The sequence below is a fragment of the Vipera berus genome (genome assembly GCF_964194415.1).
Source record: "Vipera berus genome assembly, chromosome: 2".
In the NCBI taxonomy this organism is placed as follows: Eukaryota; Metazoa; Chordata; class Lepidosauria; order Squamata; family Viperidae; genus Vipera; species Vipera berus.
The window spans coordinates 251,924,047-251,938,747 of NC_138203.1; the positions used below are offsets into that span (position 1 = coordinate 251,924,047).

The following is a 14,701-nucleotide window of genomic DNA, read 5'->3' on the forward strand; positions in this document are numbered from 1 at the left end:
CTGAGGCATCCCTAAGTTGACAGCCAGTACATAGCTTGTAGTCTTCCAAATACCTAAAAAATCGTCCTTCATTCTGTGTGGGTCCTATATCATTCTCATAAGACAGTTGAAAATCTCTATTTGAGACAATGTTAGCAACAGTTATAGACAACAGTTTTTGCTGATGCTTGAAAAGAATGTAAATGTAAAAGAGATCCAGCAGAACATGAAGTGACCAGATAATTCTGTATTTTCAACGTCGAGGAAGCAGCAATCCATAAACCGGATGTCCATTGGGTCACAGAGAATCACTAAGTGACCGCATAAATGAGCAGCAACCCACTCAAGCCTTGCAAGAAGAGACAATTAAGGGGGAAGTGAGTCCCTATTATTTTTCTCATCTTCTTATTCAATATGGGATGAAGTTTGAAGATGGTAGTTTGTATGTAAATAGCATATATCATAAAGGTGGAATTAAAGACTCATTTTGAAGCAATGCTCTCAGTGCTATGTCCTTCTATTTGCACCAGATCCACCAAGATTCCTTTAATATGCTTACTATTAGAGGAAAATAGAAAAGAAAAATATGGATCACTGACATGATCCTGCAACTTGAACAGCTCTTTACAAACAAATGGGAGAATCGCAATATACTGTATCATAATATTTTACAATCATTCAAGCTGAAAATCTTTTTTAAAGTTTTGCCTCATGTTAATCAATTCTTAGAAACAATTGTTACAGGTAGTGCTTGATGTACAACAGTGACAGTTCAAAATTACAACAGCACTGAGAAAAACTATGACCAGTTTTCACACTTACAATCATTGTAGCATCCCATGATCATGTGATCAAAATTCAAATTCTTGGCAATTGACTCATATTTATGACAGTTGCAGTGTGCTGGGATCATGTGATTGCCTTTTGACAAGCAAAGTTAATGGGAAAGCCAGAGTTGCTTAACAACAATTTGAATAATTTAACAGCTACAGTGATTCACTTAACAACTGTGGCAAGAAAGGTCAGAAAACGGTGCAAACTCACTTAAGAAATGTTTCACTTAGTAACAAAAATTTTGGGCTCAATTATGGTCGTACGTTGAAGACTATCTGTATTAATACACAGTTTTATTCTTGAAAGACAAGTCTGGAAAGCAAAGCAGCTGAGAGAGAGCAATCAGAAGGGGGAAAAATAGTATGTCTTTCCCTTCTATTTATATTCTAGATGCTTTTCTTCCAAACGTTTATGCATTGTATTTTTAAGGGTACAGGAAAGATTTACATTTGTGTTGGTAGGTATGGCTGGAATGTTGAGTTGTTGTGTGTGTTTCAATAAAATGGCTACCACAGGAGCTTGTCTATTTACAGAATGTCTGCCATGGGAGACAAGTCATTTGTAGCAATTTACTAGATGATAACCGCCACTGTATCCAAACATCTCCTATAGGATTTTCCCAATTTTAATTTTATCCTTTTTCTGGGCAGTTGAGTATAATTCTAAGCAAAGCACCAGAGATAAAGCCACTGATTCCCCCATGAGGCTCACTGAAACACGTCTTTAAACAAAGATAATAATATATACATCAATAAGCATAGGAATATTTGTCTATCCCTCCCTCGAGGCACATTTGTTTTAAAAAATGTAAATTAGATTGTATGTTAGTACACATAGTTCTGGCTTACTATAAATAGTCATTTAAAATTAGCCATGTTTTTTTCTTAAACTTTTGGGTTTACCCAATTTAATCTCTTTGAAAATACCCAATTATTCAATGGCTGGTTACCCAATCTCTTAAAACAGTTGTAAAAGAATACAGATCATTTGACCCCTGCTCTGAACATGATGCTTCCAAGATGAATTTTCTTCTACTGATACAGAGGTTAAATCCCTGTACCTACAATATTGTTTGTAAATAAAGTTGTAATTAGTTGCACAGATAAAGCTGAGTTTGCTTCTCTATTAAATTTGGTTGTACAAAATCAACTGACAATAAAAAGGGCATTACATTTTGCAGCATTATGTCACAAATGTAACTTTGGGATACTGACTTGGAACAGGTACATGTCCAAAACCAAAATTGTTGTTGCACATTTAAATATTAAAAGATGCTATTATATTATTAAAACAGATTTCTTTGTCTTGCCAGCTCTGGCCACAACACAAAAGAACACTTGTTCTACAAGTATGACCATTTTTCCATGTTATATGCTTGTGCAGCAATGTTAAGTTGCCACAGGGATAATATGGCAAAGAATGAGAGATTCTGTTAATTCAAAAGTATTTTGTGCTACTTAAATGCCTTACAGCTATTAGGCGTCAAGTTAATGATAAAAATAAAGCCAGTCAAAGGCAATCGTTCATTGTCTACAGCACGTAACAGCTTTTAATTTTATCATCAGACATAATTGTAAAAATATTATTTTATCATTTTATGAATATTTGATTGGACACTACCTTTTCTGAAAAAAGCCACTTTAAGAATCATATGGTAATATAAGTATATCTGCTGAATAGCTTGGTTTTATTTCTCTGCTCAAATGAGCTAGGCTGTTATTTATGTCCATAGTGAACTTACCAAATTATAATAAAATAGCTTCTGATACATCACTGAACAGGATGATCAAGCATTAAATATAGGATTTTTAGTGACCTTCATGGAAAAGCTTCTCATCTACTTTTTTGCTATATTATACAATTCTTTCAGAAGACATGGAAGGTTGGGATAAATTATACCTGAATAGCAAAGGCCAGAGTGCTTTAGGACTTTATCAAAATTCCTTGTACTGCTCTGATTTGATTAAAATTATACAAGAAAATTTCCTAAGGGGTTCGTCACTGCTAATACAACACTACTGGAGCGCCCAGATGCCAGAATTGGTGATATAAGTAAAACTATTCCCATTTAGGACAATGGGAAGTTACCACATTCATTTCTTTTCCTTGCACTGTAACCCAGCATCTGGTTCAGGCATATACTGTGCCAGGTACATGTTAGAGACAGAGATGAAGATAGGAATAAAGATGGAGATTTCTATGACAAAGGCTTCAAGTATGTACTCTATAATTTTGTCCTCATGTCATGCACACCTACAGTTTACAACTAGACACTGACATCCACCATTATGAAATGCTTTGAGAAGCTGATAAAGGACTTTATTGTATCTAACCTCCTGCCAGCATTTGACCCACTTCAGTTTGCCTACCGACCAAATCGCTCTACGGAGGATGCTATTTCTTCCATTCTCCATCTGAGCTTGAAGCACTTAGAGGAAAGAAATACTCATGTGCGTTTGTTGTTTGTCGACTTCAGTTCGGCATTTAACACATTCATTCCCTAGCATCTAGTAGACAAACTAGGCCTTTTAGGCTTAAACACCCCTTTGTGCAACTGGATTCTGGATTTTCTTACCAACAGGCTCCAATATGTGGAACAAATACCTCTAATACCATTTTCTTGAGCACAGGTTCTCCTCAGGGCTGCGTCCTACATCTGCTGCTGTTCACCCTGTTGACTCATGACTGTTGTGCTAGGTTTGCCACCAACCATATTGTGAAGTTTGCAGATGATACAACAGTAGTGGGCCTTATTCATGATGACAGTGTGGAAGCTTACCACAAGGAGGTTGAGGGGTTGGTGAACTGGTGTAAAGAAAACAGCCTAGTTTTAAATACCAGAAAAACCAAAGAGATCATTGTTGATTTCAGTAAAGGTAGGCACAGCCACACTTCTCTGTGCATTAATGATTCACCTGTGGAGATGGTTACCAGCATCAAATTCCTGCATCACATGAGAAAAGCTCATCTTCATTCCCGTGTTCTGACCACTTTCTCACAGGGAGACGATTGAGAGCATCCTGTCATACAGCATCACAGTCTGGTTTGGAAGCATCACTGCTTCAGACAGGAAGGCGATGCAGAGAGTGGTGAGGATGGCCAAAAAGATCATTGGCTCCCCTCCTTCCCATCCAGGACATAGCACAGAAGCATTGTTTGAACAGGGTCCGTAAGATTATCTGGGATGCTACACATCCTCTTCACAACCTGTTTTCCTTGTTACCTTCTGAGATAAGGCTTCGTGGTATCTGTAGCAGAACATCCAGATTCAACCATAGTTTCATTCCATACAGCATTAACCTTGTGAACTCTCAAGCTTCCTCCTTCCATTATACATTCAAGATGGACAGTATTTAATATTTTATTGTTATGTATATGTAGGGGTGTGGTTTCTATACATATGTTGTTTATAATATGTTTTAGGTGTGTGTCATGTATGTGTTTCGCTTTGAGAGTGGGCAACTAAATTTCATTTTTGATGTGTGCCATTATGCCCACAGTAAAAAAATGATAATAAAGATTATCTTATCTTATCTTAGAGGTAATCTTTGATTTACAACCACAGTTGACAAAATTTATGTTGCTAAGTGAGACAGTTTTTAAGTGAATTTTGCCCCACTTTATGACCTTTCTTGCCACAGTTCTTAAATGAATCACTGCAGTGGTTAAGTTAGTATTAGGGTTGTTAAGAGAATCTGGTTTCCCCACTGACTTTGCTTGTCAGAAGATTGTAAAAGGGGATCACACGATCCCAGGACACTGCAACAGTCATAAATAGGAACCAGTTGCCCAGCATCCAAATTTTGATTACGAGACCACAGAGATGCTGCAATGGTCGTAAGTGTGAAGAACCATCATAGGTCACTTTTTCAGTGACATTGTAACTTTGAACAGTCACTAAATGAAGTGTTGTAAGTTAAGGACTACCTGTACATGGGGGAAAGGACCTTTTTCATTGAAAGGCAGCATTTTCTTCATTTCACTATGAGGAACAAGAAAGCCAGTTTAGTATAGTGGTTAAGACATCAGGTTAGAAACCGGGAGACTGTGAACTCTAGTCGCACCTAAATGAAGCCAGATGGATTACTTTTGGCCCAGCCCCAGGAAGGAAGAAAAAGCAAAAATGTTGACAAAAAATTGTAGAGATTAGTTCAAGCAGTTGCCAAGAGTCAACATTGTCTTGAAGATTCATGCACACATACAAACCTAAATTATTTGTGCAATTATGCAGCAAGAAGTTTTACTGGCCTTTCAGCTGATGAAACAGTGATACACGAAAGCTTATATGAAAATGTTTTCCCCCATTTTTAGTGTGTCAAAACACTCCTTTTCAAAGCCTAGGCTTATTCTTTACAGTAAGCACTTTGTGAAGGATGATCAGGGAGCCCTAAAAAGTGTTTAAAAAGTACTTGCTTCAAATTGATCCACAGTGCACAGGATACATAGCTTTAAGGCTGAACACAATTTCAGCAAACCAACCGATTGAACAGAATGAATCTATCTTTCTGTTTTTAGAAAACACACCCTGATCCAAGTTTAATTTAGCTTTAAAAATGCTATTAAGTTCCTGCCCACGTTGTTTTACATGCACATCATTGTTTTCATGCTTTACAATGTAGCTAGTGTTTTCCTGCTCTTCAAATTTGTACACTTTATATTTTTTTTTAGTTTAGAGGAACTACAAACATTCTTTTAAAATGTCAGTGTTATCCATGGTCCTCTTATTCAACAGAAATCCCATTAACTAATGGCTGAAGTTCAGGAGAGGACTTCTGCTTTCTCTATATTTTTAAGTGTTTGTTGATCACAGAGGATACTATATTCAATTTAATGAATGTGTTGCTACTAATCCTTCTCGGGAAACATAGGGAACATATTCATTCTTGGAAGGGGCTATAAAGATGCTACACTCTGATCTGTGTTCTTGTAGATGATGTTGTGATTCAATGTTAGCCTGTGCTCCCAGCAGCTGAGTCCGATGAATCTGAGGAGGAGGAGGAGGGGTTTGGAGAGCCTTTGGTGTCAGAGGGAGGCTCTGATGCACTGCAGGACTCTCAGCCTGGCCCCTCCAGTCATGTTCCTCATGAAGCTGAGCTGTGTGAGTACAAGGTGTTGGACTCAGAGGATTCACAGCTGAATCTGTTCAGAGATGCTAGAAGCAGAAGGCAATCCAGCAGAGCAGAGCAGAGAAAATCAATGAGGCAACTCAGTGAAAGGAGAAGGCAGTGAGAAGCCATGCCTTAGGACTGATAATAAAAGGGGAAGGTGTGGGCGGGGCTGGTTGCTGAAGGCAACCATTTGGAGACATACTAAGAGAACCCTGGTCTGTTCTTGATACTTCTGTTTAACTCTTGTTTGTTGACTCTTGTTTGATATTTTGATTCATTTATTGAAGGAAATATTCTGTTGCTTTTTTGTTTGAACTGTAAATAAATTTGGGTTGGGTTTTCCCAGCCCATTGACTGTAAAAAGGAAAAAGGGGTTGTCCCTGACACACAAACAGGGCCGATTGTAGGCTGGAACAGAACAGATGAATTCGAAGAATAGCAATACTATAATAGAGTGTTTGTATTATCTCTCTCTTCACCAAAACGTCAAAGCCACATACAGTTGAAAACAACAGCATGTTGTAATGAAGATACAACAGAATCAAAACAAAATCAAGAATCTTCAGCTATTACAACATTGTGAAGCCATTTCTAGTTATATGATAGCATTGTAAAGACTAATCACATTGAGAAAAATCTTTCTTGCTCTCACTCCGAGTATCCAAGCACGTTGTAAGGAAACCTTGTCCACACAGATGGCAGGAGTAGTAGTGAGCAAATTGTGAGGTGAAATAATATTCTCTCCTATTCAGTTCAGCTCAACCTGAAAAACCATTGAGATCTATTCAGTCCTCAATAGTCATCACTATATGAAGTCTAATAAAATGGATAAATAATCTGCCTATGCTTCCATTGCTACTTCCTCAGAATCCCACATAAAGTTGAAAGAGCTTTGATCCTGAGAGATGACCTCCTGGACACAAAGAAATGAAATAACCATATTTTCATATCCAGTAAATGACAACAGTTACTGCAGTATGCAGAGCAATTTTCATATTCCTCAGAATGATTTATATGCACACCCAGTCAATTCTACAAATCAAGATTTTAAACAAAATATGTTTAGTAATTATCTCTTCTCTGCTAGAAAAGTTATAATATAATCATATTTGCATAAACTGAGGTACCACTTAAAGAAGATTGGGAAAAGGTTTCAAGGGAGATCATATGGATAGTATAAATCCAACAAGAAGAAAAACATGCTCCCTTTTTAATCAATTTCAGCTAAGAAATAGACTGCTTAAACTGGGAGCAGGAAAGCAACTGGTGCCTTCTGGTCTTTTGGGCAGCTTCACACTTCTGCTGGATACTACTGATAGGTGAAATTGAAAGACAATGTGGACATGTGTGGAAGGACAGGTTTATATATTTCTTATACTATTTGTGTTTGTTTGTAAAATTTATTGGCTGTCCATCTTACCACAAGGTAACTGTGGGTGACTTACAATCTTAAAAATATAAAAATTATACACAACTCTAAAAGACATAAATAATAAACTGTAAAGATCCAGACACTGTATACTAGCCCTGTGCAAGCTGGTCTCCCTAGATCAGAGGTCCCCAACCTTTTGGGCACCAGGGACCGGTTTCGTGGAGAGAGATTTTTCTGTGGATCAGAGGGTGCGTGATTTTGTGTGCTGCCTGCATCCCACGGATGGGGCTTTGCTTGTTTGTGCAGCCTGGTTGCTTGCATGCCATGGCCCGGTACTGGTCCATGCACTGGGGGTTGGGGACCCCTGCCCTAGATGTTTTGGATTTCAGCTTCCATAATTCTCATCAATCTTGGCCTTGTAGTGTAGAAATTATGCAAATTTGTCTAACAACTGAAGGATGAATAAGAAAGGCACAGGGACGTACTTAAATCTTAAGGTCAATGTAAAAGGCTTTGATACAGAAATATTGTGAGTTGGAATGAAATGCATATAGGCCCATCTTGTCTTTGAGGAGGCTCCTGATTTTTTTTCTTAAAGTCATTTTAAGGCACAGTGTCTGTACACAGAGCTATAATTTTAATGTTGCTTAATTTTATATGCTATTTTATTGCTTTAATGCCTTACAATCTTAATATAATCTTCCTTTGCAAATTAACTTGGGAATGGGAAAAGGCTTGAAGAAACTCTAATTAATACACTGATTTTTTGCTCCTTAGTGTCCTTATGTCTAATATAAGACATTATGTCTATTTCTAGTATAAGAAAATGGCATTCAGTGAAGTTAACTTGAACAAACCTCCTACACAGAAGAAAAACCTCACCCCTTATCTACTTGTGCTCTGTTTTTTAATATAAAGTTAGATGCCTTCTTAGTTATAAATCAAGAAATAAGACAGGTGGGGATATGTCTTTAAATGAAATCCAAAGTACTTCCATTGTTTAATTTTAAGTCAGGCATTTAATACTAACATACCAGAATAGCTAATTTGGGGAATTATTACTGCATGCATGAATGGGCACTCTCTCATTAAAAATAGTGTTAGCTTCAAATAGGATTAATTAATTCAAATTGAAGCTAACGCAACAGAAGAAAATGGAAATGCAAGAACTATTTAAGTGTGGAGCAAGAAGAGAGAGGTAGAGGGAATTCTACATGGTTGCAGCCATGTACAGTTTTATTATGGCAAATCTAGACAGCACACTAAAAAGCAGAGACATCACCCTGTCAACAAAAGTGCGTATAGTCAAGGCTATGGTCTTTCCAGTTGCAATGTATGGCAGTGAAAGTTGGACCATAAGAAAGGCTGAGCGCCAAAGAATTGAAGCCTTTGAACTATGGTGCTGGAGAAGACTCCTGCGAGTTCCTTGGACTGCAAGGCGATCAAACCGGTCAGTCCTAGAGGAGATCAACCCTGACTGCTCTTTAGAAGGCCAGATCCTGAAGCTAAAACTCAAATACTTTGGCCACCTAATGAGAAGGAAGGACTCACTGGAGAAGAGCCTAATGCTGGGAAAGATTGAGGGCAATAGAAGAAGGGGACGACAGAGAATGAGGTGGCTGGATGGAGTCATTGAAGCAGTAGGCGTGAGCTTAAATGGACTCCAGAAGATGGCAGAGGACAGGAAGGCCTGGAGGAACATTGTCCATAGGGTCGCGATGGGTCGGACACGACTTCGCAACAAACAACAACAACAACAACAAGGGGAAACTGGTGAATTTCCTTTGGTACAAAATCCTCTAGTTGACTTCCTTAAGAAATAAAAAGCAGCCTCTTTGCAAGGTATTTTTTTGGCTTTGACACTGAATGACAATGTGCCACTCTCTGCATTTCACCATTAAAAGCCAACAGGTCTATTTTTTTCTCTTTCTTCTGGGCGACTGATGGGAGGAAGGAATCCAAAGGCAGTCTGAGGTTTATATATAGTGTATGGCATATCATACATGGGCTAGCAATATATATTAACATATCATATTTCACAATAAAATATAAATATTAAAGAGATCTATGTTCAAATACCAATATACAGGCCATTTAACCATTGAAGCACAGTATTGTTTATTTATTTATTTATTATTTATTTATTCGGTTTATATACCGCCCTATTACCAAAGGACTCAGGGCGGTTTACAAGGCAAAATTTAAAAACAATCCAATATAAAATTAAAATAATTTTATATTAAAAATAATCAGATACTGGATTGATATATGACCTCAGCTTGCAGCTGGTCACGATGTGATCTAAAGTTTGAGGTGAGGCTCCTCAGTCACACTGTGGGGAAGATACTATGCCCCATTTATGCAGAGAGTCCCGGCAGACGCTGTGTGAGGTGTGAATCCTGTTCAGGATTGTCCATTGCTGAGGTAGTAGTTCAAAGCCTGCCATCTTTTTTGAGAGATCATTCCTATGTCTGGGAGTTCAGGGATCCATTTAGCTTTCCATCGGGAATCGATATTAAAGTTTTTGGGCAGATGTTATGCAAGTGCCAGTGGGGGCTTCCTAGATTTGAGTCTTCCACCTGATAAATGAAGAATGTCAGCATGCACCAGTAGGAGTGAGTGGTTCATAACTTTGTTATATAATTTCATAATATTAATAAAGGAGAATATTTGAAGCTCAGGGTTGAAATTCCATGCCAAAAATGCCAGGGGATTTCTAGAAGCCTGGTACTCTGACAAATTAGCCATCAATAGACATTAACAACATCTATAGACTATGCACAAGAGACTATCACCCAAAAGGGAACAAAGAGACCCAAGCACTTCTCTACCAGCAATCATCACCCAGATCAGCATAAACTCCAAGTTTAACATCAGACCAACAATACCCCAATCAAAAAACTTCCAAAGAGCCAATAGTAACCAGCCCAACCAAAGAATCTATAAGACCACCCCCACTAAAACTGACAGGCAACTGAGAGCTAACAGCACTCCTTACTAGCACTGATGATTTTACCTAGTCTAGGTAATGAAACGTCTGCAAGAAAACAAGCAAGCTCAAAGAGCACCAAGGACCCCTAATTTCATAATAGTTTGAGATACATCATGAACTCTTCCAACATTGTGCTCTGACTGTTCCTGCTTCTATTGCTTTTGGCAGTCACCTCCTTAATAATAGAACCAATCTTTCTGAGGTACACATGATTGTAAATATTCTCTTGGAACAATTGTTGAACCAACAAAACAAGCTGAATTCAAGACAGCATAGAATAAATATTTAAAGAATGGCATATTTTATTGTACTCGAGTTGCCTTCTCTTCATAACTTGTCCACTTTGCAGAGCTACGACTGTATGTGGAATGAGGAATTCTGGGAGTTGAAGTCCACAAGTCATAAAAGGGCCAAGTTTGAAGACCCCTGCATTTATATATGATAGTTTCCAGTTTTGTCTGAATGGCACAGTCTGATTTTACTATTTTTTAAAGTATTTTAATTCTACACAGGTATAAACTCTATCGCTTTTATTTAAAACCTAAATAAAGTTTTCCCTGCATGTTTATCCCTGTGAAACTCATCCACGATGAGAAACAAGACTTTCTTTTCAACTTTCTATTTTGATTCTTTGTTTTGAAGATTTTTTTTAAACTCCAGCAAAGAGACCTTGGTTTTGAAACTATTGGCCTTTAGGGTTGAGAATTCAAAAAATGAGGAAAGTTGGTAAACATCAAGTAGTTTGCTCCAAGGCAAGCAGAAAGCCAAACCCTGTCTTGTTTCATAGTTTAGACTATATAAGATCTATAAACCCCGTCCTTGCTGATGTCAATGTATTCCTTGGCAAACCATGCCACAGAAATTGGTAACAGAAAGGCTACTGTTCAAAAGCTAAAGCTTTCTACTTTGGGCTCCAAACAAAGCTAAACACAGCTTTAGGGTCTTATAAGGTTTTCCGGCCAAACACAAAGGATCAATCTGCAATTTACATCAACAGAGAACTGTGTGTTTCCCACTCTCTCAACACCAATGTGAAGAATCAAATAAAAAAAATAGGGACATTTTCAACCATTTGAAAAGAGAGCAGTATATTAGAATTTATAATGACACATATCCAGTCTATATTTTTGGCAGTTAGTTCCAAATTTTGGGGTCACATATTCCTTATGTGCTCCAATTCTTTCCCTTGTTAAAACAAATCACAGCTAGAGATGATTACACTTGTTCTCCAAATATCATTTGAAATATCATTTCAAACCTAGTATGAGGGAAACATTCACCTCAAGGTGATCATTTAGATCACAAACTATCTGACCAGCAGAACTGAGTCCAAAATCTTGACTATTTATTTATTCTATAAATTAAATTTATATGCTACCCATCTCACTGTGAAGCAACTCTGGGATGCTTGCTTTGCTATAAATAATATATAAAACAATGAAAAGGTTTGAAATGTTGAGCAGTGAAAGTTAAAGCATTAAAATTAACAGTAAAGAGGATAAAAGGAACCAATGCATAGATGGGATGGACTTGAGATCTTCTCCTAATCTACTCACCACTTCCAAAATGGGAAGCCCCTATTGGGACCTCCTGTCTCCACACACACACACACACACACACACACACTGTGTAGTGAGAGATTATGTGTGTGTGTGTAAATATAGAAAGATAGTGGGGGTGCATGCACTCAAACTCACACCCATTTTCTCTGCCTGAAAGCTATTTTTGACTCTTAGTGATGGGATGGATAATTAATTTTCTGAAGGGGCCACATGAGAAACTGGTACTCTTATGGAGGGCTGAACCAGGATGGCTGTGAAGGTGTGTAGACATATATGTACACGTATACATAAGCTGAAAAAAAATAGCAATCACCTTCAAAATAAAAGCAATCCACACGGGCTGGACAGGGACAGCCAAAAGGCTGGATGTGGCCCAGGGGCTATAAAATGCTCCTTCTGTTCTAGGGAATAACAAAATTTGTCATCTATCTGGTGACATCTATTTGTCCCATTAGATCCAGCAAGAGGTGCATTTTATGTGTCCCATTTATGAAAGAGTGTCATCTGGCAGCACCCAGGAAAAGAGTCTTTGGAACATTGTTTTTCCCCAGAGATTGCCTATAATCTTTCCTGAAGACGTGGTTTTGCCATCTTTCATGGGGTCTGTTAATAGTGTGGAGCTTATACAATGGTTGTGTTGCATATGACTTAGTGATGGATTCTGCCAGGGTAACAATTAAAATGTTATTCTTGTTCCTATGAGAAACTGGTTATTTTGAATTTGAATTTATTAAATTTATATGCTGCTCTTCTCCCTAAGGACTCAGGGCGGCTCACAACAATAAAAGTTAAAAACATAAAATACAAAATTTTAAAAAGAATTAAACAATGAAGTAAATACATAACAATAGACCCAATAAAACCAAATGTAAAACTACAGTCAGTCCAGGCCCAATTGTTGAAACATCCATGTCTTCAGGTCACGGCAGAAGGACCGAAGGTCAGGGGCCATCCGCAGCTCCGGGGGCAGTTCATTCCAGAGGGTCGGTGTGCCCACAGAGAAGGCTCTCCCCCTGGGGGTCGCCAGCCGGCATTGCTTAGCTGACGGCACCCTGAGGAGGCCGACTCTGTGGGAGCGAACTGGGCTATGGGAGGTTGATAATGGCAGCAGGTGGTCTCGCAAGTACCCTGGGCCTAAGCCATGTAGGGCTTTAAAAGTAATTACCAGCACCTTGAATCGCACCCGGAGGACAACCGGAAGCCAGTGCAGCTCACGCAGGAGTGGTGTAACATGGGAGTATCAAGAAACTCCCATAAGCACCCGCGTGGCCGCATTTTGCACCAGCTGAAGCCTCCGGGTGCACTTCAAGGGCAGCCCCATGTAGAGAGCATTGCAGTAATCCAGGCGAGAAGTGACAAGGGCGTGGGTGACCGTTCATAGGGCATCTCGGTCCAAAAAGGGGCGCAACTGGCACACCAGGCGAACCTGTGCAAAGGCCCCCCTGGTCACAGCAGTTAGATGATCCTCGAAGTTAAGCTGTGAATCCAGGAGGACACCCAAGTTCCGAGCCCTTTCAGAGGGGGGCAATACCTCCCCCCATCAAAAGAGATGGAACATGTTGGACAATACAAGATGCCGGTATCCTCAGCCACTCGGTCTTGGAGGGGTTCAGCCTGAACCTGTTCCTTCCCATCCAGACCCGCACTGCCTCCAGGCACCGGGACATCACATCAAGGGCATCACTGGGTTGGTTCAGGGTGGAGATGAACAACTGGGTATCATCTGCATATTGGTGATACCTCACCCCAAAGCCACAAATGATCTCACCCAGCAGCTTCATATAAATGTTAAACAGGAGGGGGGAGAGAACCGACCCCTGAGGCACCCCACAAGTGAGGGACCTCTGGGTAGATCTCTGCCCCCCTGCCAATACAAACTGCGAGCGGCCCGAGAGGTAGGAGGAGAACCACCGTAAAACAGTGCCTCCCACTCCCAACCCCTCAAGCCGCTGCAGCAGGATACCATGGTCGATGGTATCAAAAGCCGCTGAGAGGTCTAGTAGGACCAGGACAAAGGAACAACCCCTGTCCCGGGCCCGCCAGAGATCATCTACCAGTGCGACCAATGCCGTTTCCGTGCTGTAACCAGGCCTGAAACCGTACTGGTACGGGTCCAGATAGTCCGCTTCATCCAGGAATTGCGGAAGCTGATGTGCCACAACACTCTCAATAACCTTCGCTACAAAGCGAAGGTTGGAAAAGGACGATAGTTATTCAAGAAGGCCGGGTCCAGAGCAGGCTTCTTGAGAAGGGGCCTCACCACCGCCTCTTTTAAGGTGGAGGGGAAGACACCCTCCATCAGTGAAGTGTTTTAAATATTTGAAATAACCCTTTTTAAAAAATGTCCAGTAAAAGATGGGGTGGGGGGAGCAGGGGAGGAGAGAGCCAGTTTGGCATAGTAGTGAAGACATGAGTCTAGAAACTGAGAGACTTGAGTTCTAGTCTAACCTTCAGCATGAAACCAGCTTGATGACCTTGGGCCGGTCGCTCTCTCACAGCCTTAGGAAGCAAGCAATGGCAAACCAATCCTGAAATCTCACTAAGAAAACTGCAGACTAGTCCAGGTAGTTGCCAGGAGTCAAAACTGACTTGAAGGGACCCCCCCCTCCAAAAAAAGGGAGAAATACTGGGTAAAAATAGCATTGTTGCCGTTTATAATTTAATTTGCAGAAAATTTTTAAACTATTGAAAGTTACAAAAACATATAATTTACCCTCAAAAAATGCTAAATAACAATAAAGTGAGTTAAAGCAACTGCTATGTCTTTCTTTCCATCAAATGCATTGCCTGCTTCAGAAACCTTATAATTTTAAATGTATTGGGAAATGTTTATTTAAAGAAGCTAAATCAATAG

The 14,701-nt window shown here is 39.5% G+C and overlaps 1 protein-coding gene across 4 annotated transcripts in view; it reads right to left on the minus strand.

Moving 5' to 3' along the window:
* MITF (melanocyte inducing transcription factor) overlaps positions 1-14,701 on the minus strand; it is a 183,423-nt gene that overhangs the window by 39,938 nt on the left and 128,784 nt on the right. The gene's annotated exons all lie outside the window — the stretch shown is intronic.